The sequence below is a fragment of the Filicampus tigris genome, chromosome 18 (genome assembly GCF_054856515.1).
Source record: "Filicampus tigris isolate MCC_2025a chromosome 18, RoL_Ftig_1.0, whole genome shotgun sequence".
Classification (NCBI taxonomy): Eukaryota; Metazoa; Chordata; class Actinopteri; order Syngnathiformes; family Syngnathidae; genus Filicampus; species Filicampus tigris.
The window spans coordinates 11,714,862-11,742,594 of record NC_141234.1 but is presented as its reverse complement, the minus strand read 5'-3'; the positions used below and the strand labels follow the sequence as shown (position 1 = coordinate 11,742,594).

The 27,733-nt window shown below is 40.1% G+C and overlaps 1 long non-coding RNA gene across 1 annotated transcript; it reads right to left on the bottom strand.

Annotated features, from left to right (window-relative positions):
• Positions 1-14,665: 14,665 nt before the first annotated feature.
• Positions 14,666-27,270, bottom strand: LOC147132534 (uncharacterized). The gene is made up of 3 exons (XR_015082088.1): positions 27,033-27,270; positions 24,049-24,097; positions 14,666-14,695 (listed from the first exon to the last, which is right to left on the bottom strand). It is a non-coding gene; the product is annotated as an uncharacterized LOC147132534 (long non-coding RNA).
• Positions 27,271-27,733: the final 463 nt, after the last annotated feature.

Sequence of the window (27,733 nt, the reverse complement as noted above, 5' to 3'; positions counted from 1 at the left end):
GCACTGAATTTAGCTTTCTTGTTCAGCGGTTTTGTGCCACCCTTGAATGGTAATTTAATGCGAGAGAGTCCTTTGCACTGGGAAAAAATATGGTATGTGGTTATTTTGTTGTTTGCTTCAAACCCTGTGTTGTTGGGTTACGTAGGATTATGGGTCTTTTATACATGTATTGAAAAATGTATTATCAAAAATTAAATATATTAACCATGTATTTTGCATGTAAAGATGTATTTTGTCCATATTTAAAATAACATTTTTGTCATACATCTGGTTAGGAAGTGAGTGGTCCTATGTGCCCTTCCAATCATAATACATGTTAAAATGTAGATAATTCAAAGAATATTTGGTCAAACCTCAAACTGAATTTATCAACAAGTCAAATCATCCAATACAGTCGTTATTAGTTTAATAATCTTGTGATCTTGTGGTTGATATTTTGCTGTATTTCAAGTCAATGATGGTGATGGAGGATAAAGGTGATGTGTTCTCTGGCGCTGGAGAAGGTGAGGAACTGGATAGATGAGTTTTTAATATTTTAAAGATTTTGGAGGACAGTGGGAATGAAGACCTTGGATGTTTAAATGGGGAAAAAATGAAGACGTCGGCAAACGTATTCAAGGCATTGAAGAAGGAATTAGTCCAAGATATGAGGTTTCACGCCACATTAGATCAGACAATGGAAGCTCCTTAAACAAGCGGGGGCAGAATTGAGAATTGTGAACAGATTACTATAATGTACCGGACAGAAAACCAAGGGCAAGTTGGAAGGGCAAAGAGAACTCTAAAAATACATCGGCTCGAACAGTTTAATTCCTTCTACATTCAAAATACATCTTAGGTTAATATATGTTAGGGTGTGAGTGTGAATTCTGTGTCTCTATATGTGCACTGTACAGTCCAGTGCATACCCAACCTCAGACCAGAGTCGGGTGGGATGGGCTTCAGTTCACCTATGATCTGACACTTTTCAAAGTTTCATACTTTGTTTCATACTTAAGCTTCATACTAATTTCGATACTAAAGTATCGATACTTTTTGACAACGCTAGATGACAGGTTGTCCTGTTGCAGTAATCGACTATCAATATATATTTACATTATTAAATGTTGTTAAATACTTATGGCTTTTTCTGTTAGTGTTCGACATGCTCATATACTGGTTACAGCTTCTTTGTCTGCCAGCTGCTAGGACAAAAGGCTATTCTCAAACAGAAGATGATAAGAGCTTTTCATGATTGAGTCAAGAGGCAATACATGAGGAAATTTGTAAGTGAGGACTAAGTGATGAGCAAATTGAAAAAGAAAGCTTTGAGCTGTGAGTAGAAACCTAGCAGCTTCACCTTAAGCAGATGCAAAACAGGTGGTAAGTGATCCAGTCAGGGGTCGGGGGGTTGGCACGCCGGAAGGCAGTGCAAGTGGTGGGTGAGCGCGACATTCTTGACTTTGTGCAGGGCTGATTGTGGTGCATGTGAGGAGGGAGAAACGTGGAGTATGTTGATGAGATTTCGTTAACAAAGGTTTCCGGGATCAGTGTGCAACACAATTGCTGAGGGATTTGTCTGCATGTATTACAGATGCATTATATAAACAAGGACATGACTGCATAAAGAAGAGGTGAGGGGCATCTTTTCATGCTGGTTCTGATTCTGATGGAGTGATCGGATATTGTTCATGATATCAGGCCAGATAATATTCTTGGAAAACAATCAATTCATACATTTTCTACAGCACTTGTTCTCATCAGGGTCACAGTTGTTTTTATTTTTCTCCCAGGAAAGTTTGGTTGAGAGGCAGCTACACCCTGGACAGTCGTCCGCCAACCCCTGAGACTTAAATTCTTATCAACATTGCTGTTTTTACATTGTTGTTGCTATTTTATCCTAACTTTTTTTCCAATGGCTCAGTGAAAAAGTGGTTCGCACACATCCACCTCAGTGTTTTGAAGGTTGGGGGTTGCTGTGTTGCATGTTCTCCCTGTGCTTGTGTGGGTTTTCTTCAGGTACTCCGGCTTTCTCACACATTTATAAAGGCCGAGATATACCAATCTGACGTCTGACGTCCGTTAGCGTCGGGGCGTCTGATTGCGGCATCCAATTGATTTAGCTAACACCGTTAGCATCGGACATCGTCGGGAAGCGTCTGGTGGCGTTTCAGCGTGTTGAATCGGCATCGCTCCGCGTCCCACCGCCCCAAACGCATCATTCACGCCGTCCAGCGCGCAACCGCACCCGCCCGTGCGAACTACATTGACTCCAATTCAAACGCGCCGCCAGAAACGTTCCCAACGCAGTCGGTGTGAACGTAGCATGAACGTAGCAATACGGTAATGAGGACGGATGATAGGTTGGCGATCTACCCACAATGCCTTTGCGATCGAGCAGTCGATTGCGATCGACGTAATGGGCACCCCTGATCTAGGCCTTAAAACATGCATGGTTGGTTCCCCGGAGACTCAAAAATGGTCCCTAAATGTGAATGTGAGTGTGAATGAGTGTTTGTATAGGTGCCCTGTGATTGGCTGGCAACCAGTCCAGGGAGAAATCACCCTGCTTCCCGAATTTCAGCTGGGATAGGCTCCAGCAAATACGATAAACTCTATGGATGGATACTTGGAAATTGAATTAAAAATTCTTGCTGCTATAGTTTTGCATAGTATTATTTGGAAGACGGGAATTTAAAATTCGTCTCTTGCTTCTGTGTAGATCAACTTCTGAAATGGTTTGAAGACACCTCCCTGTCTCTGTCTGTCTCACATGCTGCTGTTAAGCTATCACTTCGTTCCTCTGCTCTTCAGGTTTCCATGGGGACAGTGAAATATTCTGTAGGTATTTGTCAAGGACTTGTATCTTGCAGTGGATTTTCTTTCATTATCTGTGATTGGCTGGGAACCAGTTCAGGGTGTACCCCGCCTACTGACAGACACCTGGGATTGGCTCCAGCACGCCCGTGACTCTTGTGAGGAGAAGCGGATTGGATAAGGGATGGATGGATTTTCTGTCATTATCTAAAAATCAACACGTGAACCAAAAGAAAAGGAACAAAAATACACATTTGTGTCAGTAACCAGTAATCTATACAATACATTCGGCACTAATGAAGAGAAGGGTAGTAGTAGAGGAGAAGTAGTTAGGAATGGTGCTTCTCGAAATTGTAAATGCCGTAGATGTGGGTAAGAGTTGTTGAAAGTGCCAGAGAAAGAATACATTAAGGGCTTTAACATTGGTTCAAGCAAAACAGACCATCATAGCAATCCCCAGATAAAATATGGCCTCGAGATGTATGGCATTGTATCGGTATAACTTCCAAGGTTGATCACATTTCATTGTACTACGCCAGTCAACCATCCGTTTTTGGGATTTTGAAACTATTTTTACCATCAGAAATAATGGAACTACATATTCTGTTCCAGGCTCTTGAAACCTTTATTACCTGGATAGGCAACATGTAAGCAACATTTTTTAACATTTGTAACTGTTGGTTAAGTTTAAAAGCTGAGCTGCAGCCTCTCCTATTCGTATACTTTATAGACCCTGGACTGGTCGCCAGCCAATCTCTTGGCACAGTCAGGCATATTTGAAAAGCTAAAGCTAACTTTGCTTCAAACCACAACTTTTTGGAGTGGTGGGAATCAAATAGTGTTGGAGCAGCATCCAAGCCCCAATTGTGGTGGATGCCATTGTGGTAACTGGCAACCAGGGGGAAATCAAAATTTATTTAGCAGTGGGCAGAGAAATTAAAGAGGTTAAAGTGGGCCTCAATTATGTAAATATCGTGTATCATGTCCATACTGAGACATTAGTGTGGATTTCCATGCACTGACGAACACAGCTGTCGCTAGGGGCTCACCCCACAAAATGCTTGTGCCACCCCACATGGGGCAGAGATCTCTGAAAACATTTTTTGAACTGTACTATCATAGTAGGTACTTTTTTTAAAAACTAATGTTGACATCTTTATCGCCAAGACATTAAAAATATAAACACCGGCATGATTTTGTTGATTGAAAGAAATCTATAGAGCCCAAGCCTATCAAATTGTTTTTAACCCGTTAAGGACGGGAGCGCATAACCGCGTTTCTACGAAAGCTGGGAGCGCTGTTGCGTGTTTCTCCCTTTAAAGCCGGAGAGCGTATACATCTTTTTTTTTTTTCATCCAATTCTCGGTCTCTTAGCCAATGAAATGAATCAGAATATACATGTGACGGTGTGATGAGTTTTCGGAGCATAACCGGAATTTTTTCGAGGAGTAATGGCGGACGCCGTCGATCGCGGTTCTGCTATAAGTCACGGCAGTGACATAGACGACACGCTCATTGACTTTAATGCCGTGAAACCATCCAAACATGATGTGTGGTTAATTTCAACGTCTTTGTAAGAGAATACAGCATGGTAATTACCACTCGATTTTTTAAAATTGAAAATAGTGCTTCACTTGCCAATTAAAAATAGTGCTTCACTTGCATCTTCGATTGAAACGGTAAAGATTAATAAACTCATGCCAGCGTGAAAGCCATGTATAAGCTCTCAAATGATTTTGGAATTATGTTTCTATCTGCTACAGGGCCTGAGATATTAATTCTTTTGCAGGTGGCGAAAATGTCAGGTTTTCAAGGGTGACGCCAAAGACGGGCGTAGGTTTTAGAGAGATGTCTCACGAGGGGCTTCAGGCTTTAATGGGTCAACTAAATTCATCATTCCAAAAATGAACTAGTTCATAATTCTGTCTCTTGGATGTTATTATAGGAGGATACATTATCATTTGCCGTGACGGGGAGTGGGGCTGGTCATCGTGCTGCTGTGCGTCATGCACATACTTCTGTCATAGTCTGTGGCGTCATCGCGCTTTTTTGTTTTTGTTGCCCTCCAAGCAAGCATCACATTTTGATGAAGTATGCGCCGTGTGACTGTTGGTGGCCGGGGTTGCCATACAATGACCTTTTTCGTCTAATTAAGGCTTGTTTACAGTGTGTTTTTATGGCTAGGTTCACACCGCAGGTCTTAATGCTCAATTCGGATTAAAAAAAAAAAAAAAATCGGATTTTTTTGCGTAAGCGTCATATTGCATTATAAATGCGACCTGGGTCTTGTCTGCTGTATGAACACATGCGTCGCCAAAGTAACGCGCATGTGCAGAAGAAGAGACGGCGTCACTCCTGAGTGCCGACGTTGTGTTTGCGGAGGTAAATGTGGTCCAGCGTGTCTCGGCATTTATACAGTCAAGTGATTAGATAGGAGGTAGAAATAAATACAGTATTTGGGGAAAATCACGAGGCGACGGTTTAACATCTGATTTCACGGAGACATCACTAACGATGATGTCACGTCACAACCGTGCGTAAAAAAATGAATCGATCTGAGCCGTGGCTGAATTACTACGATCGCCATAAATATCCATTTTAGGCTTCATGTTTCAAGTGGGAATAAATTAAAGTAAAATATAAAGTCAATAGTGTTACTCAAAACAACTTTGCAGCCTGCAGTCTCCCTACGCCTGCGTGCAGCACGTTTTGGGATCCGGATGACGTCAATGTCGGATAGATGCGACCTGGCCGTTCAGACCGCGAACGCATTGAAAAAGATCGGATACGTATCCGATCTAGGACCACATACGAAAGCGACCCAGGTCGCATTTGAAAAAATCGGAATTGAGCCGTTCAGACGGACATAAAAAAATCAGATACAGGTCACATATTCCAAGGGTGAGGACCAAAATGCATGGCGAGGCTGCATTCAGCCGTTTTGGTCCTCACCTTTGGAATAGCCTGCCAGAGGACGTCAGGTCTGCAGAGACTGTTGATATTTTTAAGAGGAAGCTCAAGACACACCTTTTTAGTTTGGCTTTCAACAACTTTTAAATAATATATCTTTTCTTTTGATTGAAGATAATTCTATGTTTTGCTTTGAATGTTTTAAAGCACTTTGAGTTGCATTTTTAAGTATGAAAAGTGCTATATAAATAAAATGTGATTGATTGAAATGTGATTGATTGACATATGGGCAAAAAAAACCCGATCTGGGTCGCATTTGCCTGCGGTGTGAACCTAGCCTAACAAGCAAAAAACTGGCACTGGAACAAAAATGAACTTCCGTTCAAAAACCATTCATTGGCCCAGAATGACACAGAACGTTCACAGAGCAAAACTATAGTAGGTTCAGTTCGCGTTTGCCCAAAATATGAACAAGTTCAAGAACTTTCATATTATTTATGTCTATATTTATTAATACATGGATCACAGCCTTTTATTGTTTTTGTTCTATTTATTGTATTGTTTATAATGTGCTTTTTTACAGCTCTAGCTGTTATGAAATGCCCTATATAAATAAAATTGTATTGTATTGTATTCATTGCACTCGTTCAGGTACAACACTTCGCAGAAGGTATTGGACTGTATTGTACAAATGAGATGAGAAACGAACGAGACGATTCAAGTGAGACTTGTCGATTCCAAAACAAAATTGTCACCACTGTCTCAACAGGGAGATGCAGTAAAAACTGAAAGTTTTGGGGCAGTTTTTACAACTAGCCTCAGGTAATACAAAGAGTAGATTAGAAAACTGAACTGACGAATGAGCGCGTTTCACCTTATCGACAGTTGAACTGGCACTAGGACTACCAGGATTTTCAAACTCTTACTTTGGAATGCGGGGGCGGGGGCAGGTGTCTTTCATCGAAAAACAGGGTTAAGGGTAGCTCCTGCAAAGTCTCTGTATTCATTTGGATGTTTTAGCTTGACCCACTTTCTGTCAGGTTTTGATGTGGGAGGACCCAATCGCTGACTTGGTTGCTGTGGCTCAATGAAGGGTATGCCAGCATAGTCTTGAGTAAAGGCCAGCACATTATTGGTGTAGTTTCTCCACTTTACTGTGCAAAGCTTTTGACTGCAGCCTCCTGGCTTGATAGTGTTGGGTTTTGTGAGTTTCTCTGCTCTAAAACTCTATCAGCTTTGGTCAAAAGTTGTAACACAGACAATAACAATTTGCATACATTTCTGTTCACAAATCAGTAGGAGATGCGCCCAGTACCGGAAAGTGGTATTAATGATCTGGGATGAAGTTGGGTAATGAAGTTGATGGTGCCATTCATGGATAAGGGCAGGACTCTCACCACAGACAATTTTTTTTTTACATCTCCGTCACTTGCAAGACGACTGCTAAGCCGGCAAATCATCATCCTCGGCACATTGAACAAGATTCATTGGCAACTTCCTCAATCAATAAGACAGATGGGCCATCATGAATTCAGCACTCAGGTACATTATTTTGCTGATATTTTTTTGTTGTTCTGGACTTCTGTTCTTCATCGACTTCCAAGAAAAAATTGAAAATAACAATTGATCTTATCTTATTCATTAGGTGTTTTCAACCACTGGAGCCAACGCTGACGGCATATGCAGCAAAACAGAAAAAGAGCCATTGAGCCATTTTTTTAATACATTCTGTATATTTTGTCTACGTGATACAATTGCTGTACTTGTAATTCTGTTCTTAGAGTATTCACAAAAAGAAATAAAAATGTCATTGATGCACTTCCTTTGTATATACAGTATTGTATCTGTCAGTCACATGTGCTTTTAGCTCATAAATAAATCTAAACAAGAATAAAAAAATACATGTCGATCTCATCTAATTTACTCAGTGGCTCAATTCATGTCGTGATTCATTCACAGGCAAAGTGATTGCACAACACAAGTTTCTTCCAAGTTGGTGTGTCTGTGGCCCCCCCCAACCACACACCCCACTGTGCGCCAGTAATTGCCTCATTTCCAGAACAAAAGCATCTGAGCACCCTCCTATGTAGATTGTTAACTAAAGGCCCTGATACACCAAAACGACATTCACCACAGTGACAGACGCTTACCCCCTGTGGCGTCCGGCCGGCTGTCGGCACGTCACACTGGCAAAACACACCGCAACGACAGACAGCGACGCTGAACATTAAAGTACCTTGTCCGCGTGCGTGAGATGTAATACCCCTCCATACCATCGGCGGCGGTAGTCAACATTGCTCATGGTTAGAAAACTCCAACCGGAAAGCTGTTGGCCGGGGCTGGATTATAAAAATGTAAACAATGCATTCGGCTATATTCTTCACCCACGAACCCCCACGCGAAGTAAACCATCACGTTCTTGATACGGTATTGTGAAATACTTACATTGTCAACCCTCGCACTTGTAAGAAGATTAAGGCAGCTGAGGCGTGCTCACTGTTTTTCTGCCTTTGTCACTTCCCGTTGGTGCTCCGCGCACTAATTTGCCAGCCAATCAGAGTGACCAAATGTCATGACTGGCGATGCCGATTCAACATGTGTATACGCCCCCAATACGCTTACAAACGGATTACGACACTACGACGGTGGCCACTACACCAATCAGACGACGCTTAAAAACCTCCGACGTCGGTTTGGTGTATCAGGGCCTTAAAAATCTTGCGTAAATCGGAGACCCTGTGGTACAGATGGGGGGGAAACGTAAATTGGTGGAACCTTGGTACATCTAGTCTAGGTGCCATTCAGCCATGTTTACCAAACCTTCTTTGTTACCAAAAATGGAAACAAAGGAGACACTCCCAAAGATTGAAAAGAGGCTTCCGCGTGGCAAAATAGAGAAGAATTTCTAAAATGGCCATTAAAACATTGGCCTGAAAAAAAAAAAAAACTGATGGAGATTTTACAACAGAAGCCAGAGAAAGTGTAAACAAACTCCCAAGAAAGACATTCTCAACTACATTTAATCCTTGCAAAAGCTTCAAAACACCATACCTGACCTAAGCTGTCAATGAAAGATGAGAACCTGCTGGTCAAGTCAAAGAATCATTGGCAGATGTAAGGAAGTGAAGCAGTCTTTGTACTTTGTATGTTGGTAAGATTAATTGTGTTTGTGGCGCAAGATGCGAAGGAGAAGATGGACTGAGAGACCTTTTCCTTTCAGCTCAATACAATATAATCATTCCAAACACTACACTCAACAGATTGGTAATGTACGGAGATAAAAAATACTTGACTTTTGATGTGTGGAGGCTGGAATTCAAGCATTCAGCCAAAGATAAAGCTGCAGTTCCGGTCCTAAACTTGGATATTGACAATCTTAGTACATGAAGCTCAGACACACCATTAGGTCATTTCTGGAACTGTTCTCAGAGTGAAAAAGGGAGTATGGCTCTTAAAAGGGGGAAAACTTGCTTTACAGGTTACTTTGATAACCTTGAATCGAAGAAATAATGAAAATAGATTATTCATCACAGACACTTTCTTGCCATTTTTGACACCAAATATATCAGGGTGGCACTATCACCGTGAAATATTGATTATCGGGCAGTGAATTTAAATTGGATCGGTAAATTGTTGAGTTAAGTCGTCCCCTGCCTTAGCTCTCTAAGATGCTCCATCCCCACGGTCCTGCCCTTTGCCTCATGCCGACCTCAGATTATACGAATGTAGCTAGATTTCGACGCAACAGACAAGTCACAGACAAATGTTCACTATTGTGGACGATTTTTTTTGGAGTTGAGTTTTGAGTTGAGGAACAACCGTCGTCACCCTGTGTGACATAATCAAAGACTGCCGATCTGCCGTTTAGGATGCTTCATAACCACGACAAGGAGAGTCTGGCGTGCCATTTTTTTTTCCACATAGTGTGACATGTCCGACGTGAACCCACGATTTGTTCCTAGACGTTGACCAATAGTGTGACGGAACGAAATGCATGAAATGGACCAGAAGTTCTGGAATCTCTTGAAATTTCTGAAGGCCACCACACCCTTGGCTTTGGGTCTTGAAAATGTCAAAATGCTCTAAAATGGCCGGCATTGAATGAGTCATTCAAAGCTCTATAAATAAAGTTTTGTTCAGTAGGTTATGCACAGTTCATGATGGAGTATGATGTTATTAAAAATATAAAATGATCATCGCACTTTTCCCCTTTGCTATCATTAGTACATCCCCCAAAAAATAAAATAAATGAACACACACGAAAAACATAAACCAGTGTCAGTTTGTGCTCAACCAGTATAGAAATATCTAATGTTTTTCTTGTTGTTAATTACGATACACGTTTGTGCTTATAGGCCAATAAGATTTGTCTCGCATAAATACACATTTTGTAAAGTTGAGTCATCTGACATGACATGGACAGTTGGACTTTCAGATCAGCGATTGCCATGACTAAAGCAGGACAAAAATAGAGTTAATTTGCCTGCCAAGCTTGATCAAATTTGATATCCAATTACCTCTCAAAAAAGGGTGGTCCTGCTTGAAGAAGCAGGCTTAATATACCAATTTCTGTGAAAAACAGAATTATCGAGCCATTTATAGAGGCGATGAAGCCAAGAGACATCTGTGTTTGTTGTTATTTTGTATGGGACACTCGCCACCAAATTGTTTGTATGCTATGAAAATTGAAATACAAATTGGCGCCGACGATTAGGGAGCCAATTTACTGGACTTGACTCAGAACATATCTAGAAACCGGCAGGTAATTTTTGACACAGATTACAGTTGAAGTAAATAGATATTAAACTGTAGGTTACAAATACACATTCCTAATTATCTTTGGCCTCTTTATGTAATATGTGTTGAGTGTATTTTTTTTCCCATCCGTCGTTTTACGTATGAATTTAATGTCCTCGTGTAATGTGTTGAATATGGAATTCAAATAAGGCAGATTTGTTTTGAAGCCATGTTGTCTCCATGCTATGTAATCAACCAAGTGGCGACAGCCAAATTGTTTGAAAAAAAAATGTCGGACTCACTGATATTTCAGCAGTTCGCTCGCCTGACTTCTACACAGTCAGCATGTACGTATTCAGTACCCACTCATTGACGGAATGAACGTGTGTATGAAAGATAGTCCGTCTCTGTGGACCAGCCCCATTTTGGTAGAATGGCACCAGTGCGCTTGGCGTAAAAACGGGCGTAACTTCATTTTTGTGCCTGCGCAAGTCTAGTCTACCGTGTTTGGGGCCGTGTTGCGCCTCTCTGGGCGACTGAGCCGATAATTTGGTAACAGAAAGTAGTTTGCGCTGGGCGTAAAAACGGACGCATCGGCATTTTTTTGGTAGACACACTGCGCCTAACTGTGCATTTGCAAATTTAGTTACGAAAAGTAGCATGTCTACTACGTTTTAGACTTGGGAAAAGCAGGTCTAACTCTGTGTCCAGGTGGTGTAATGTGACACATGCGCTACATCAGCAAAAAGATCTTGAATTTTACCGGCTGCCAATATCATCAACGGACCTCAGCGAGTCTATTTCCGTTTCCACAATGTCAAGCACAGGGTACTCGTGTGTACTGCGCTCAGACCGCTACTTTCTAAATGATCAATTTCAACTTCAACTTGAGAATTCCCAAGACTTGTTTTTTTATCAAGACATCAGAGAACGTTCTGAAAACCTTGACCCTCGCATCAAAAGGAACAATTATCAGCGTAGCAAAAAAAAAATAAAATAAAAAATAAACCAGCAAACATTTCTAGTCCACTCCTGCAATTATGAGAACATTAGCACAATTTTAAAAGTGCAGCCACTCTCCAAGATGAAGTGCAACAAACACAGCCGGTTTTGTAAATAACAACTTGAAGTGATGCTTCGATGTGATTACTCATCCTCCACTACAGTACGTGATGTGTTTGGTGTAACCACTGCTCAGCTGTCCACTCCCACTTAAACTCTCACTGTAGGCTGTGGGTCGGGTAGGCCTGAAGCACGAGGATCATCTAAAAATGATTCCCACATGCTGTCAAACTCTGCAAACACTCTCCCACATCAAGACAGCGCTACCTTGTCATCACCATCACACACTCACCTATCTCGCTCTTCCCATTTTTTAACCCGTATTCATACGCGGGGACTATTTTCAGGTCAGTCTCATTAAAGGTGCAATATGTCACTGGACTGTCACTCGTGGCTTGTGCCACCATATTCATATGTAACTCTACAAAAATGTGCTACACAATCATAAAGTTATTCTTTCTCAACTGCATCAATGACATCAAAGGATTTGTGAGGTCAGCCTAGCCTGACGATCTTTGTTACTTGGACCTTTGCTGACTTGGATGAGCAGAGGAAAATGCCCAAAATTCATGTGTACCCCGCTTAGTCAAGTCAAATTCATTTATATCGCACTTGATTCCAAAACGGTCCCATCAACATCAACAACGCCCCCTAACCCGAACCCTAACCAAAGGACACCCTTGATAGTCGTTTCTCAACAAAGGTAGCTCGTATATCACATTAAGAAGTGTTGTCAAATACTTCCCTCCAGATCTGCATTGTAATTTTCTCTTGAATAACACACTATCAGAACTAATACAATAAAAGTAACGTCAGGACAGAAAGAGAAGCACATTTGAATGGAGAGTCTCAGTACAAATGTCGTGTGGAGCCTGCTTCGCATTTCGGTATGTGACCTTCTGGAAGAGAGCTGCAATTTCTTCGTTCTTTTCCATTTGATGAGATGGCCTCGCTGTAATGAGTCACTTGCACGAGTGAAAGATGGAGAAAGTTAATGATCAATAAAAATAAAAAAAAAATCATTAAAAATAAAAAAAAACTCTGTATGGAATGGTGCATCATACTGCGAGTGCATGAGGACATTTTGCACGTGACAACAATCATCTCTGGCAAAATGACCGCACATAAACTTTGTATACGCGTCTTCTGTGTGAAGCAGAGGAAACGGCTCGACGTTTTATGCCGCCGCAGCTGCAGCACTAAACAACCCAAGTGTCCTGTGTAACCTTTCTCATCCGTACTTTCTTTGGCGAGCAGAAGAGACGGCATCCTCAGCTCTCGTCTGCCTCCCTCAGGTCCAGCTGCGTATGTCAGGACTTCCGGTTCTCATGGTCATTAGTATGCATGTTGCGCTCCAGACCTTCTCCCTCTTTCACCCAGTGTGCCAGGTTTTTAATGAACCCTTTTGCGGCTGGAGTCTAAAACACTTGTTTTGGCAGGAAGTAAGACGTTTGTCTACATCTTACTGCAAACCCAGAATGAGGTGAAAATTTGACAGGGAGTGAAGTCAATATGAGAAGGATCAGTGGCGTCTTTTTAAATGAAGTCCCTATTGGCATGATGTATATTGCCGCGATATGCACATGAATAAAAGACTGCAAACCTGCATAACCTCAGCTGTTGTGTAATATTATAACAGTGTTTGTAACGCGAGAGCCTCCCTGGCTTCCTCTCATGCGGCACTCTGTCCCCGCAGAGCTTGGCAACCACAATGACACACAATTAACTGACGCCACTGCCATGAATAAACATGACCTTTAAGAAGAAACGGTGTTCGACCCTAACGATAAAAAAACGAGTGGATTTCGCTGCTTATCTCATATTACACAAACTCAATATCAATCAGAACGCCATGTTTAGTGAAGGTGCGTTTAACGCTCTATTACAATAAAGTACAGGACTTCAGATCCTAGCCATTTGTGTTTTTGTGTAGCTTCACAATGAAGGTCATTAATTGTCATCATATTTTTTTTCCCCCGATGCATCAGGAAGACGTAATCCTAATGAGAGGTGTCTGACGTTGTTGCTTTTTTGTTTGTTTATTTGCATGTATCATCAAATCAGGGCCTGGTGCTTTAAAGTGAAGGTGGCTACCATGGCAACAATACCTCCTTCATTCACAGGATTCCAAAAGGTGGACAGCCTACATTTTATCCTAATATTTCAGCAGTTACATGAGGTGACTCTTAACAGCAGCGTATCAGTGTTGTAAATTAGGCTGATTATTCATTAATGCATTGAGCACAGGTCACGCCAACCTGCATCACTGATCAGCAATGGAAATATGCGTAATTATGTGAAGTGACAATGCCACAATCATGCGTTAATACAGAGATAACAGATATGTGAAAAATGACGTCTAAGTGTCAAAGATACACGGGCAAATGCAGTAATCATGCATTAAGAGAAGTGTGTTAAATGATGGCAAATTGTCAGTGAATTTCCGAGTCAGCTGTTTACAAAGTCAGTTGAGTGAAAGACGGGCCATTTTGCCAGCCCGTTTCCATTAATATTTATTTTAACTCTTATTTTTTCCCGCAGTCCTAAAACCGCGTGTACACAAACCGATAATTGGGCCCAATTTGCGAGTGATTGTTTAAAACGCCCAAAATCGGCATGTGTGTCTAAGTGTTTTTTGAAATTTTGAACAGAATTTTTTATGTTAAATTTGAAAAAAAAAAGCCAATATTCGCTACGTTCGCGAAAAACAATCACAAAAATCCACCGCTAAATAGTTGAGGTGTGTGTTCGGGACGGGTCGGTTTTGTGTGCTGGTCCCATTTTTGGCAACGCAATGTTCACTTTGCGACATAACTCCTGTGGCTCCTTATCTTCAACACCACAGTACGGTAATTAAAAAAATTTTTTTTACTGACCTCAAATAGTAATAGAGAGTCAAATTGAATTTCTCTCGACAGATGAACAATTCAACGTATGAACAGTCTCTCGAAATGCATTGTGTTGGTATCTTAGGCACTATCAGTATTGGTCACTGTCAGGTATGTGCAGGAGGCTCCGCCCATCGCACTTAAAGAGGAAAACTAAAAGCATTGGGTCGTTGGAAGCCAGCAGCGGAACAAGAAAGTAGAATGAATCACTGAGTATGTACATCAGCAGTTGAATTGTATTTATTTATTCATTTTTCATATTTAAATCATCCAGGTCACTTTAGTCACAGCGAGTACACCATCTGTACGAAACAATAGAGATAGAAAAAAAATAAACTGTTGCAGGATCGAACAGTCGCCGTCATACTTTATGAAACATTTTATTAATTCATTTGATTTTTCAAGTGACACTTTTGGGTAACATGGTTAAACTAGTTTTATTGTTCTGAACAAGTCCACTTTGGGTATATGCTTAGAATAAGTGACACCAATAAGCAACGAAAAGCCAGAGTAAAGGCAAAAACTTACTATTTGTTAGGGCTGCTCGATTATGAAAAAAATATTCGTCCCTATTATTTTCATAATAATTGAAAATCACGATTATTCTAACGATCATTGATTTTTTGGTACAAAACAAGAAAATGTTTAAACGGAAAAAATATAAAGACAAAAACATTTCTTTTAAACACTAAAATTATGTAAGTTCCTTTTGGACCAAACAACATTCATAAAATTAGTTAGTATAGAATTTTTAAAAAAGGGGCAAATGTAGAAAATCAAGTTTGTTGGATGGATATAATAATAATTTATTTACGATTATGCCAATTTTGTAATCGTGCACTGTAATAATCGTAATTGTAATTGAATTACGATTAATTGCGCAGCCCTACTATTTGTCATGAAAGTACAGTTGATGTTACATTGTAACTAGTGTTGTTCCGATACCAATATTGGTATCGGCAAGTATCCCGATACCGCATTAAAATACCGGTAGTATCGGCATCGGCGAGTACTAACAAATGAAGCGCCCATGCCTGTTATTGATACTTGTATCATTCTTTGAACGCAGCGCGCATATTTAAGAGCCGCACGCAGAAGGAAAATCGAAGAGAAGCCTTACCCAAATGCATCTAGCCCATGTCTCACACTCAATAGCACAAAGAGCTATGAAATAGGCTGTTTATTCAACACATATTCTGTGTGTATATGTTACTACAGATAATTCACAAGTGCTGATTTAAATATAAATAATTTTACATCCAAGTGAGTATAAAATTCTTTAGAATTACAAGAAAAATTGCGCTTATATTTGGATTTTTCAAACGGCGAGGTATCGGTAGAGTATCGGCATCGGCCGATACTGCACAGCCAGGTAGCGGAATCGGTATCGGGGCCAAAAAGTGGTCTTGTAACTGTTACGGTTGTCTTCTCCCTAACCACTTGTTGTTTTGAAGCAATCCTCTGCGATTAAAATGTCTTGTTCAAAGACAAATCAAACCATAACTAATCATGGTTTATTAAATGTTTCCAGATTTGCACTCAAGCAGAGACCAAATGCGTGCTTACGATGCTCTTTCCCTGCACATCAAAAACATGAGCTATCGTGTCTTCTGACTTTACAATTTTTTAAAACGGCTCTTGAAATTCAGTCGCTCGTATAAGGAAACCCACACCGGAAAAAAAATGCTGGTTTTTTTTTTCCTAACCCACCCATAGCTGTGGATTTTGAGCAGAGGTTTAGAGCTAGTTGTGCCAACCAATTTGGGTTCCTTTTGACTCAGCAGTTTTACAAGTGTATCCCAACTGGAATTGACCAAACCGTACATTCCACTTTCTTTCACTGTTTTCGCCATCAGTGTTTATTGTTTAGTGACGTCCATCTCAGCGCAGGCCTTTCAAGTGTTCATGTTGTCTTTGTGTCCAGGAACTGCAATCAACCCACCGGATTTGTGTTATCAACCCTCTCAATGGACCATGTGTGTGCGTGTGCGTGTGTGTGTGTGCGCGCAGTCAACTCTGTTTCCACCGTTAATTTGTGTTTGTCTCAGAACGAAAAGGATTCGGGAGAACTTGTGGAGAATCGGCAGCTCCAGTGACGTCAATTAAATTATAAGAAAGGCAAGCACTTCAAAATGAACACTTCTTGCAATCACTCGTGTCAAGTTCCAGTTACGCCAGATATTTGGAACAAAGCGTTGACTACTTACATTTTTCGAACTAAACTGTGTTCCTTCTTTTCTCCGATTTACTGAAGATGCAATCATGCCTTTTTCTTGCATGGAACGTCCCTTGCCTTTTTGTCTCCTAGAGAAGCTGATCATTTGTGGCATTTCACTCATGTTTGTGCTACTTGTCATAAAAAAAAAAAAACTGAGCGTAGGTCTCACACACAATGTCGGGTGACGGGCAGATCCAAGGTGAATTTTTCTTTCAAAAAACGGACAACGGCGGCCCTCAGCAACTTCCTCCTCACTGCGCTGTAGAAACTGCGTAGAACTGAAAGGTGTCTGTCATTTACTCTTGCTTTGGTAAACCTTGAGATGCTTTTCCTTTATCACTATTTCGGCATCGTAGCCCGCGGTTATACGACTCTACTTGCATTTCCGTTTGAAGTCGTGAAATAAGAACATGATGAAAATTAGAAGGGCAACTCCGGCAACAATGCAAAGAACACCCGGTCAATCCAGCACCAGAATACTGATTGCTCGTTTGATTGACATGCTGAGTATTGTATTCATCAACTTTCACGCAGGGAACTCCTCTTCCCAATTAAACACATTACCATGGCAACTGAACTTGACATATGAAGGCCTTTTGAGTTTCTGCAAGCTTTGTTGCTGTGGCGATTTATTTCCATTGCTTCAATTACAATATTGTCACAGAAAAACAAATGTGACCAGACAATTTTCACAATGCATTCAAAACACACACAACAACCTAAAATCTCCTGCAAAATAGCATCAACGGTGCCAAGAAACGTTTTTTATTTTTAATTTTTAAAGGAAGCGTGCAATACAATGGTTTGTCCCTCTACACACTGCGCAAAAGATGCCGATCTAAAAGATGGCATTGCGCAACTGGCAAATCTTTTAACTTGATGCAATGCACAAATACATCACTGTAACATACACTTGAGCTAAACTGAACAAAATAGTGAAACGGCGAAAAGAGTTTGCGAGCACGTATTAAGTATCTCTGCTGTCTGTTTAATTACAATGACCCGCATTGGCCGTCATTGTCTGACAGAGCCTCTGCTTCCGGCGGCAGCTCAATAGTGAATACTAATGTCATAATTATCGTAACCCGGCAACAGGAAGTGGGCTGCCCCTGATGGGGGAGCGGAGAGAGAATGAAGCCGTACACATCACTCAGACATAGAAGCGACTCTTGCACTCAGACCTTATAAAAGGCTTGAAGAGGAGGGCTCGTGTACGTGATGCATGGTGTGACTATGTCGAAAAGTTTCCACCTATGTTGAAATCAGATTTGGCCTGTAAATCTGAAACTACCGCACCTCTGTAAAAAAATAAAAAATTAAAAAATTCTACACACTACATTCTCATCCACGGCGGCATTATTAACGTGGAGTGTTTGCATCTTAACAGAATGTGCGCAGCCCCCTTCAAAGATATTCAAAACATTCAATTGGTTGTTTTGTATAATAAAATAAGCTCTATCTTGGTCTCATCTGACAACGCACAAAGGCCCAGTAGAATTCCCAGTAGCACTTAGCGGCGAATGTGAGTGAATGAAATCCACAGAATAGCCGCACCGGACTATAAGCCGCATGGTTCAAAACCTAGGAAAAAAGTTGCGGCTTATAGTTCGGAAAATACGGTATTTTTAATTAACAGACATTCTCAGACCCTCTTTTACCCTAACGTTTGAAAAAAATGTGGAAAAAATTTAAATAAATTCCTGGGATTCAATAGCTGGACTGCGAAAAGACGAGTAAATCCGTCAACGGCAGTGAATGAGTTAATCTATTTTGGGAGTCAACCCCCATTTTTTTGTAGAAAACACTCGGCTCCTTCGCCTCACCGCAGCATCTTTCTCTCTCTCATTGACACGCCAGTTCAAATGCTTCTAACTTGATTGAGTCCGTAGTTTGCAAGTTTTATCGAAAAACTCGAAAAGCGCCGCCCACCCTTCTGCACGTCCCTGGAGCACAACAGTAGCGGTTGGCATCTGCTTTTTACGGCTTTCCACCTGCAAACCCAGTGATGACTGACATTATTATGATCAGCAAGATGTCCATCCTCAATAGCGTTATTGTTTGCAACATTTCGTTATTGAAAAACATTTACACTTATTGAAAGCGCTGTCGGAGAGAGGTTTACCAGCTGTCACGCTGCACGCTACCAACGCACTTGGTGCCGAAATTTGGCTTTCATGTTGGGAGTTGATTGACAGTCGGTTTTCTTTTTTCATTATTATTCAATATGGTAGTGAGATTCATTCATTAAACTAAACTGATGGAGAATAACTTGAATATTGTTTCTTGGTGTATGACATTGCCTTTTCTTAGCTCAATATAGAAATCAATTTGAAATGCTTTATACAGAGAGGTTCTCGGTTGGGATCCCGGCTGAGAGGTCACATTATTAAAATGTATGTTGGATTATGTGACACTAAATCGTCCATAGGTGTGAATGTGCGTGTGAATAATTGTTTGTCTATATTTGCACTGCCATCGACTTGCTCAAATTAATGCAAAAACGTGCATGACATTGTAAATTATACTCGCATTGGTTTTATGTGTAAATTTCCCTGATGGTGAAACAGCCAAGGTTACGTTCTATTTTCAAAGTAAATGATTTAAAATTTTGGGCAGTCATAAGACAGGCAGTCCTTATTGACAGAGAAAATAACGGTGGCCCATTGAAATACCCTTCTTGCATAATGGTACAGACATCAATAGCTTCAAAAACATCCTGTGAGTTGCAGAATTTCCACGTGTTGCCCTTCAATAAACGATGGTATTCATTCAAGCTACTACTCTGTCTTTATTCAAACGTAATAACTAGGGATGCAACGGTTCACTCAAGCCCCGATTCGATTCCCTTCTTTAAAAATTGCTACCATGCTTGTCTCTGTGCACTAATGTGGTTCTGCAGCCCTCCACGACCGCAATACGCAAAGATGTTTGGCGCAAAAGCATAATTTGATCGACACATTCAAAATGTGCTATGCATCTGCAATGAAAAAAACGTTTCAAGACATCATTTTCTAGATGCATTTAATCGACTTGATTTTCCGATTAATCGAGCGAATCGATTTTAAATCGATTTTCGATTAGTCGTTGCATCCCTGGTAATAATAACGGTAAAGACTTGCAATAGTTCAGGTACGTCAGAAGTAACATAATTTATTTTACTTTCTATTGTGTGAAAAGCAAAATGGCTTCCTCATCCAGACACTTGGTGCATCTGCAACTACATAATGAGGCTCTCTACATTGGTACTAAAGGTAAAAATAGCCAATTTGTCAAATAATTTACAAAGGAAAGTCTAAAGACATGCATTTATAATGGTTTTCGTGGAAAAGTCATTAAGCACTATCCAACATCTCAAAATGGAATTAGCAACTTCAGAAAACAAGTTGCAAATCATAACACTGACATTTTGTCATTAAAAGTTGCTAAATATTTTTTTTTCTTAGAACTATTACCATTCAAAAGGTGATAACAACTGCCTTTAATTCAAATGCTCATGTTTTGAAATTGATGTTGAAAAGGACATTCGGTGGGTTGTCTTTACCATCCGTTGTTGACCAAATGTAATTTCATAGACAAAAGAGCTCCACACAAGATGACTTGGATGAATGGGAATCCACCCTTACAAAAGAGCCATTTCCAGCTCTTCGTCATGACGTCCTTTATACAGTAGGCTATGTCTTAAAAAGCGAGTGGCTATTCCCACATAAAAGCAGTGATCTTTAATGCACGGGAGTAGATTTTGAGAACTATTTTTACTTAATGGAAAATCTAATTTCAACACAGAACGCCGTTTTCACATTGTCTGCCAAGATTCGTCAAGGGTTCCTGTCTCAATGGCGCATGTCCGTAGCCTGCTGAGAATCCTATTCAAGGTCTGCAAGAGGCCATTAGGAGGTGACCAGAAATAGCATATTGTTGTAGCACTCCCCACATGTATTCGTAATGGGTCCTTTGCGGCGATGTGGCTCGGGGTCGTCCTGCCTTTGATGTAAACTAATGACCCACCGCAAGATGATGCAGGACGCAAATACCATTACTACGAAGGAAACGTTTCCCACCCTCCCATCTTCCTCCTAGTCATTATCACTTCCATTTAAAGCACCGGTGGGAGGGATTTCTCCGGTCCGGCAGTGTGCAATTGACCTTGTCTGATTTTAACATGTTTCCTTCCTGTCTTGCAAGCAGAGGGCCCCAATTTACAGAAGGTTGAGTCATGCTTATCTGCCGACAACCTTCATTCGGTCATTATTTTTGTTGTCGTTGAAATTGGCATTCTGAGGGAAAACTTGAAAATATACCAGGTGCTTTAGTTGATATTGAATTGATAAGTCATAAAAATGTTCTGTCGTACCAGACAAAAGGAGCTTTCAGTGTGCAAACCTTGGTACAGTACTGTATATAAAATAAATGTTATGTACGAAAGAATGTCACTGAACTTAAAAAAGATTATACGTTTTGTTCAGAAAGGGTAATTGGTGCACTCTGAAGCCAAGAAATTCAAGTTCAAACTCTAACTTTATTCCGGATAAAACACTGGAAATGGCATACATAGGGAGACATACTATTTATTACATTCACATTTTAAAAGGAGGGCTTTTTGTGCATTTTTTTCCACAATTTAAAATGAAGTCATGCTGCGCCACTCGCTTGTGACGATGATTACATACTGCCGCCTAGTGGTTCATAAGAATTTGTCAATCAGGTTTCACTTCATGTATTTTGTAATTCTTCTGTTTTGTGTAGCTTCTGAATCAACCAACGCAATTGAGTTTTTCATTGCAGGTAAGTGTACAAATCGGTTGCAGCAACAAAAGTCAATCAAGGCAAATTCAATAAGCACTTTCATTGAGTTCTGTAAATAAGGACGGAAATGTTTACTTTTTGAGTATTTGCACAAACACCGCACAAGGAAATACTAGTCAATGTGAATAAGGACTTTGAACCCTTTTGAATTAAAAAAAAAAAAAAATTCTAAAAACATTTTATCAGCAAAATCAGTAAACGGTATACATATTCTGGATTTTAAATACAGCACTCATAAGTGTCAGACTGCACTTACTATTACGCATCTATTGTGTCTCTACTTGTGTCTAACACAATCGTTCCTGGGATCCATATAAATTCAATCCAAAACATACAGAAAAAAAAAAAGAATAAAACTCCTCAAAAAGTGGAAAATGTGCGATGTACTGTACTACATTCACTCTAATTGCACACAGGTCTTTCCGGGGTTCCCACAGATACAAGCAGATTTTGACAGCTTAATGCTATTCTCCCTAGTGAGCGTGGTTTCAGATGGCAACTTCAAGGTAGGTGTAACAAAGTGACATAACAGTGAAGGATGTCACTGTGAGCACTGCATCACCGTCTCAGCGAGAGTTCTTTGTTGTAATTGCAGAAAGCACTTACATGGTTGTATGACTCAGCAATTATACAATTCATTACCCGTACAAAATCTCAAACAACAAAATACATTACAAATATTTTAAAGCAGCAGCAGCAGATACAGGAAAATAGTGCCAAGGGGGAAGTCAACCCAAACATATTTTTTTCAAGAATATTTTCAATGCAAGCCGATTAGTTAAAACAAGGCATTCTGATGAATATTGCGTTTGTGGAATAAGAGTTCATCCACCTGTTTTTAGACATCTCGGGAGGCGGCCATTTTGTCACTTCTGTCGACTGAAAATGACATCACAACTGCTCAGGGCTCAGGTCACGACCAATCACGGCTGACCTGATTTTTAAAACTCAGCCGTGTTTCAACTAGTGGGCCTGCTGGGAACATATTCTTAAAAAAATGTGTTTGGGTTGATTTCCTCTTCAGGTGGCAAAAAATAAAAATAAATAAAAATACTCACATTATTCCTGTGGTTGGCTGGCAACCAGTTGAGGGTGTACCCCATCTGCTGCCCGAAGACAGTTTGGGATAGCCTACATCACACCCGTGACCCTCATGAGGATAAGCGGTTCCGATAACAGACAAATGGACTCACCTTATTCGACTGTTGCCAGGTAAATTAGGCGGGGGTATGCGTGTGTAAGTATATACACTATATACACGGTAATCCTTCGCCACTTCGCGGCCTCAGTGCATCGCAGGTTTTCAAAAAGTACTCATCAAAAAAAATAAAAATAAAAAAATACAGCGAATATCGGAAGCCATATTGCGGAAAGACGTGCTGTTTCAAAGAAATGAGTTGACTCGGAGGCTTTGTACATACCCACGGGCACTCATAAAAGGTGCGTGATTGAGTTCCCGGCATTGCATTTTATTCAAAGGTACTTGTTGATGTTATTTTGAAAAGCGGAAGTTAAAGACATGATGACTTCCAGCGACTGTGCTTCTTATTCATTTTAGAAGAAGAGGAAAGAGAGAAGAAGATGACAACAAAGGAGGAGGCAATGAAGAAGAAGCAGCAACAACAGCAGAAATAATGACACTTACTTTCGCTTTGCACAACAACAACGACAACGGTTTAAAAGTGCATTACACCAGGATTGTACCTTTGGCTAAAATGTACCGCAGGATTCTAGTTAAAGCGGAAGTCAACCCTAGCATATTTTTTTCAAGAATATGTTCCCAGCAGGCCCACTAGTTGAAACATGGCATTCTTATTCATTTTGCATTTGTGGAATATAAATTAAGCAGCAAAATGCGCTCGTTTTTAGCCATCTCTGGGGGCGGCCATTTTGTCTTCTGTCGACTGAAAATGACATCAGAACTGCTCACAACGACCAATCACGGCTCAGATTCAGAAAACAGTTCAGCCGTGATTACTATATATCTATCTTTAATTGCACTTTTTCACTTTTCAGATTTATGATCATTCTTTTTTTCTTTTTAAGTAGTTCAAAAATGCTTTTGTGATCTTATCTTGAAATGTGTTATTTTCCTCTTGTTTATTCATTTGTATTTTAACCAAGCAACAATTAAAAAATGTTTTTTTTCCCAAATATAGCCTACTCAATTATTCGTATGACATCCAAATACCAAATTATTTGACAGCTGCAGCAAGTGTCCGTGTGGTTTTTAATGAGGATAGACATAAAAATGATCAAATAAACTGACTAAGACATATAAACTGATACATTGAAACTAAATTGCATCATCAGGGCTCCACTCCAGACTGTCCCTAAATGCTGGAATTTTGCCCTTAAAATTTGACACTGCAACTAGAATGTTTCTCAACTCGTGCCAGTACAACCAGTTGTTTGAAATGTATTTAAAAATGGGTACTTCTGCTTCAAACTTCAGCCCATTGGTCAGTAAAATACTGAAAATTAGCGGGATGAATTTACAGTGTGTGCCCCTAAATCTTTTACTGCCTTCAAGTTTCAGGTGAGGGGTCACTGTGCTCAGAGTTTAAAAAAAAAAAAAAAAAGTCTGGAGCCCTGCTCATTCTCTAACAGGATAGACCATTTGAACACTCTTACCTTAACCTTGCTCTTGTTTGCTGAAAAACAATCTTATCCATGAGATTATCTGTCAGTACACACACACACACATGTGCACGTCAAGTTAGCAAGACAATAATAGAACTATAGACTTTAATAATAACACATGCACACTGCATAAGCTTGTTTCTCTCATTCCAATCAAAAAGGACAATGGGAGTTCTACTGTCTGACCACCTGTTATGTGTTCTATCTTAAAAAACAACAACAGCTAACTCCTACCTAGCAACTTGACTGAATTGTGAATAGAGCATTAAAATTTTTAAAAAATTACAAAAAGAGGACACTCGCCCGGCCACGAGATACTGAAATAATACTTAAAATACTGGAAAGTTTTGCCCTGGTTGATGCAAGGACACTTGTTCGAGTTTTCTCCCAGGTAAACCCAACAACCTGCCTTTTGGATCCAATTCCCACATTTCTTTTTAAGACATTTTATGGATTTTTTGAAGAACAAATTTTAAATATAGTCAATTGCTCTCTTCAGACGGGCGTCTTCCCCGCTGCCTTTAAAACGGCGGTGGTGAAGCCCCTTCTGAAGAAGAGCAGTTCTGACCCGAGCGTTTTTAATAATCACAGACCCGTATCCAACTTACCGTTTTTAAGTAAGATTTTAGAAAAACTGGTTTTCATCCAGTTGAATCATTTTTTAAATACAAATAATATTTTGGAGAAATATCAATCTGGTTTTAGGATGAACCACAGTACGGAGACTGCTCTTTTAAGGATTTTAAATGATATTAGGTGCACTGCAGACGTGAGAAAACTCACAGTCTTGGTGCTACTGGATGTAAGCGCTGCTTTTGATACAGTAGATCACCAAATTTTATTAAATAGACTTAAAAATCTAGTGGGCATCTCTGGTACTGTTTTTGACTGGTTTTATTCCTATCTCACAGACCGATATTTCTTTGTAAGTATGGATACTTGTTCCTCCAAAACCCATGAAATTAAATGTGGGGTTCCTCAAGGTTCGATTTTAGGCCCCCTACTTTTTAATCTTTATATGCTTCCCCTCTGGGATGTCATCAGGGGACACGGCATCAGCTTTCACAGCTATGCTGATGACACGCAGCTGTATATTGCCGTGTCTCCTGATGACACAGGACCCATCGATACCCTTTTAAATTGCATTTTAGATATCAAGTCATGGATGGCAGATAATTTCCTACAGCTCAATCAGGACAAGACTGAGGTTTTAGTTATCGGTCCCGAAGGTCAGAGAGAGAAGCTTTTACCAAAACTACACATTTTTAATCCCTCACATTGTGTGAAGAACCTTGGCGTCATTTTTGACTCTGAGCTCAGTTTTATTCCTCATATTAAAAATGTAAGATTGGTTTTTATCACCTTAAGAATATCGCCAGAGTCCGCCCGTTTCTCTCTCAGGCTAACACGGAAGTGCTGATGCATGCCTTTATTTCCTGTCGTTTAGATTACTGTAATGCCCTGCTCTCTGGCCTCCCGAAAAAGAGCATTTCACCACTGCAACTACTGCAGAATTCAGCCGCTCGGGTGCTGACAAGAACCAGAGGGCGGGAGCACATTACGCCAGTTTTGAAATTGCTGCATTGGCTCCCTGTGTGTTTCAGGATCGATTTTAAAGTACTTTTATTAGTTTATAAATGTGTTAATGGTCTTGGGCCATCTTAGTTATCTGATTTGCTTTTATCATACCAGCCCTCGCGGATCCTGAGGTCCTCTGGCGCCGGCCTTTTATTTATTCCAAGGGTGAGGACCAAAATGCATGGCGAGGCTGGATTCAGCCGTTTTGGTCCTCACCTTTGGAATAGCCTGCCGGAGGACGTCAGGTCTGCAGAGACTGTTGATATTTTTAAGAGGAAGCTCAAGACACACCTTTTTAGTTTGGCTTTCAACAACTTTTAAATAATTTATCTTTTCTTTTGATTAAAGATAATTCTATGTTTTGCTTTGAATGTTTTAAAGCACTTTGAGTTGCATTTTTATGTATAAAAAGTGCTATATAAATAAAATGTGATTGATTGATTGATTAAAGTTGACTCAAAGATGGCATACATTATAACGCTAATACCTAAAGTACGGCTGCACGATATTGGAAAAACAAGCAATATGCAATGTGGGCATTGAGTATTGCAAGAACGATATTAATGTGATATTTAACATGTATCGAATGAAATTACATCTTTAGTATGTAATGAAATAATGTTTTTTTTCATGCAGATGAGAGTTCAATGTATTCTTATCTAATTAAGTTATTTAGAGTTAGTAATGTCCCTAGATAATGTTCTCCTATTGGATGGCATTTAAGTTTACAAATGATTTAATAAAGTTGAAGCACACGATTCCATATGCAATTATGACATCTTTTGCATTCTCCATTTCGTGTGTCATTATAACAAAGGCAATATCTTTTTCAATATACTGTGCAGCCATAATTTAAACTATGCATTCGCTGTATGGGTAGAAAATAAAACAAATTAAAAAACATACTAGCTCTCTTTTGAAGTCTTACTTGACAAATATATTTTTCTGTGTAACAATGTATATGATAAAAATGTTGTCTCGCCAGGATATTAATTTAACAAAGAGGGAAAAAAGTCATTTACACCGTTTTCTTCCTTATAATTATTTTCTTCCCCGTGTCCCTGAGTCAAAAAATGCAGGGACTCAGCAAACTTTGCAGATGAACTCTCTCCTCATATGGCTTTTTTTGTGTGTGTTTTTCTGTGTCCATATGAGTTTATGGAGCATACTACGGAGGCCCCAAAGTGACATGGAAAAAAAAAACAACAACAACAAAAAAAACAAAACTTTGCGTTCCCTCCCAAAGATTGCGTTCCGTATGGAGCCCCTCTGGTGCCAGGGTGTGAGAAAAAACATTTTTGCTAAACTAAACTGTGGGTACAGGTTAGCAAAAATGTTTTTCTCATACCCTGGCACCAGAGGGGCTCCGTACCTTTGCGAGCTTTGCACACTGTTACCTTTTTTGTGTGTCGTCACTGTGTCGGTCCAGTGACTTCAACCACAGCGGTGAAACACAGACGAATGAACAGGGTGTCATATTTGCTTGCTTATTCAACTGGGGCTTCATTCCATCGTATTTCAGAAGCAAACAGTTGGCACTCAAACTTGTAGTTGAGCGCACCTGCTCCTCGCACTCGTCCGAATTGACTGCTTGTCTTGTCTTCCGGGTTCTCCCATGCCATGGCGGCAAAAATGGTAAACGTGTAATATGGCCGCTAACACCACGGTGCACTCCGCCTCTCTTTTGTCGTGTAAAACCGTAGTCACATGCTAATTGGTTCTGTAAAAAAAAAAAATCGAGACGGACATTTTCTTTCATTCATTCATTCATAACTTTACCGGACGTCCGGGCATGCTCAAAGCAGAGGTAGATTTTTGCAGTAAAAAGGAGAGTGCATGTAGTATATTGTTGTTGTTAAAATACTGTTTCAACCAAGCACTGTACCATATTACACATTTATTGCTTGTTAAAAACAACACACACAGAAAAGACCTCTAAAATGTTTTTGTAATTGAGTGCTACACGGTGTATTTATTTACAAGGCATGCAAATTGGATTGACTTTGACTTAATCATTAGATTTTTTGTCCCAAAAAATCAAGTCAATTGGGAGATCATCATTGGTTGCCTCACTTTAGGTATCCCCTTTTTTATTTTT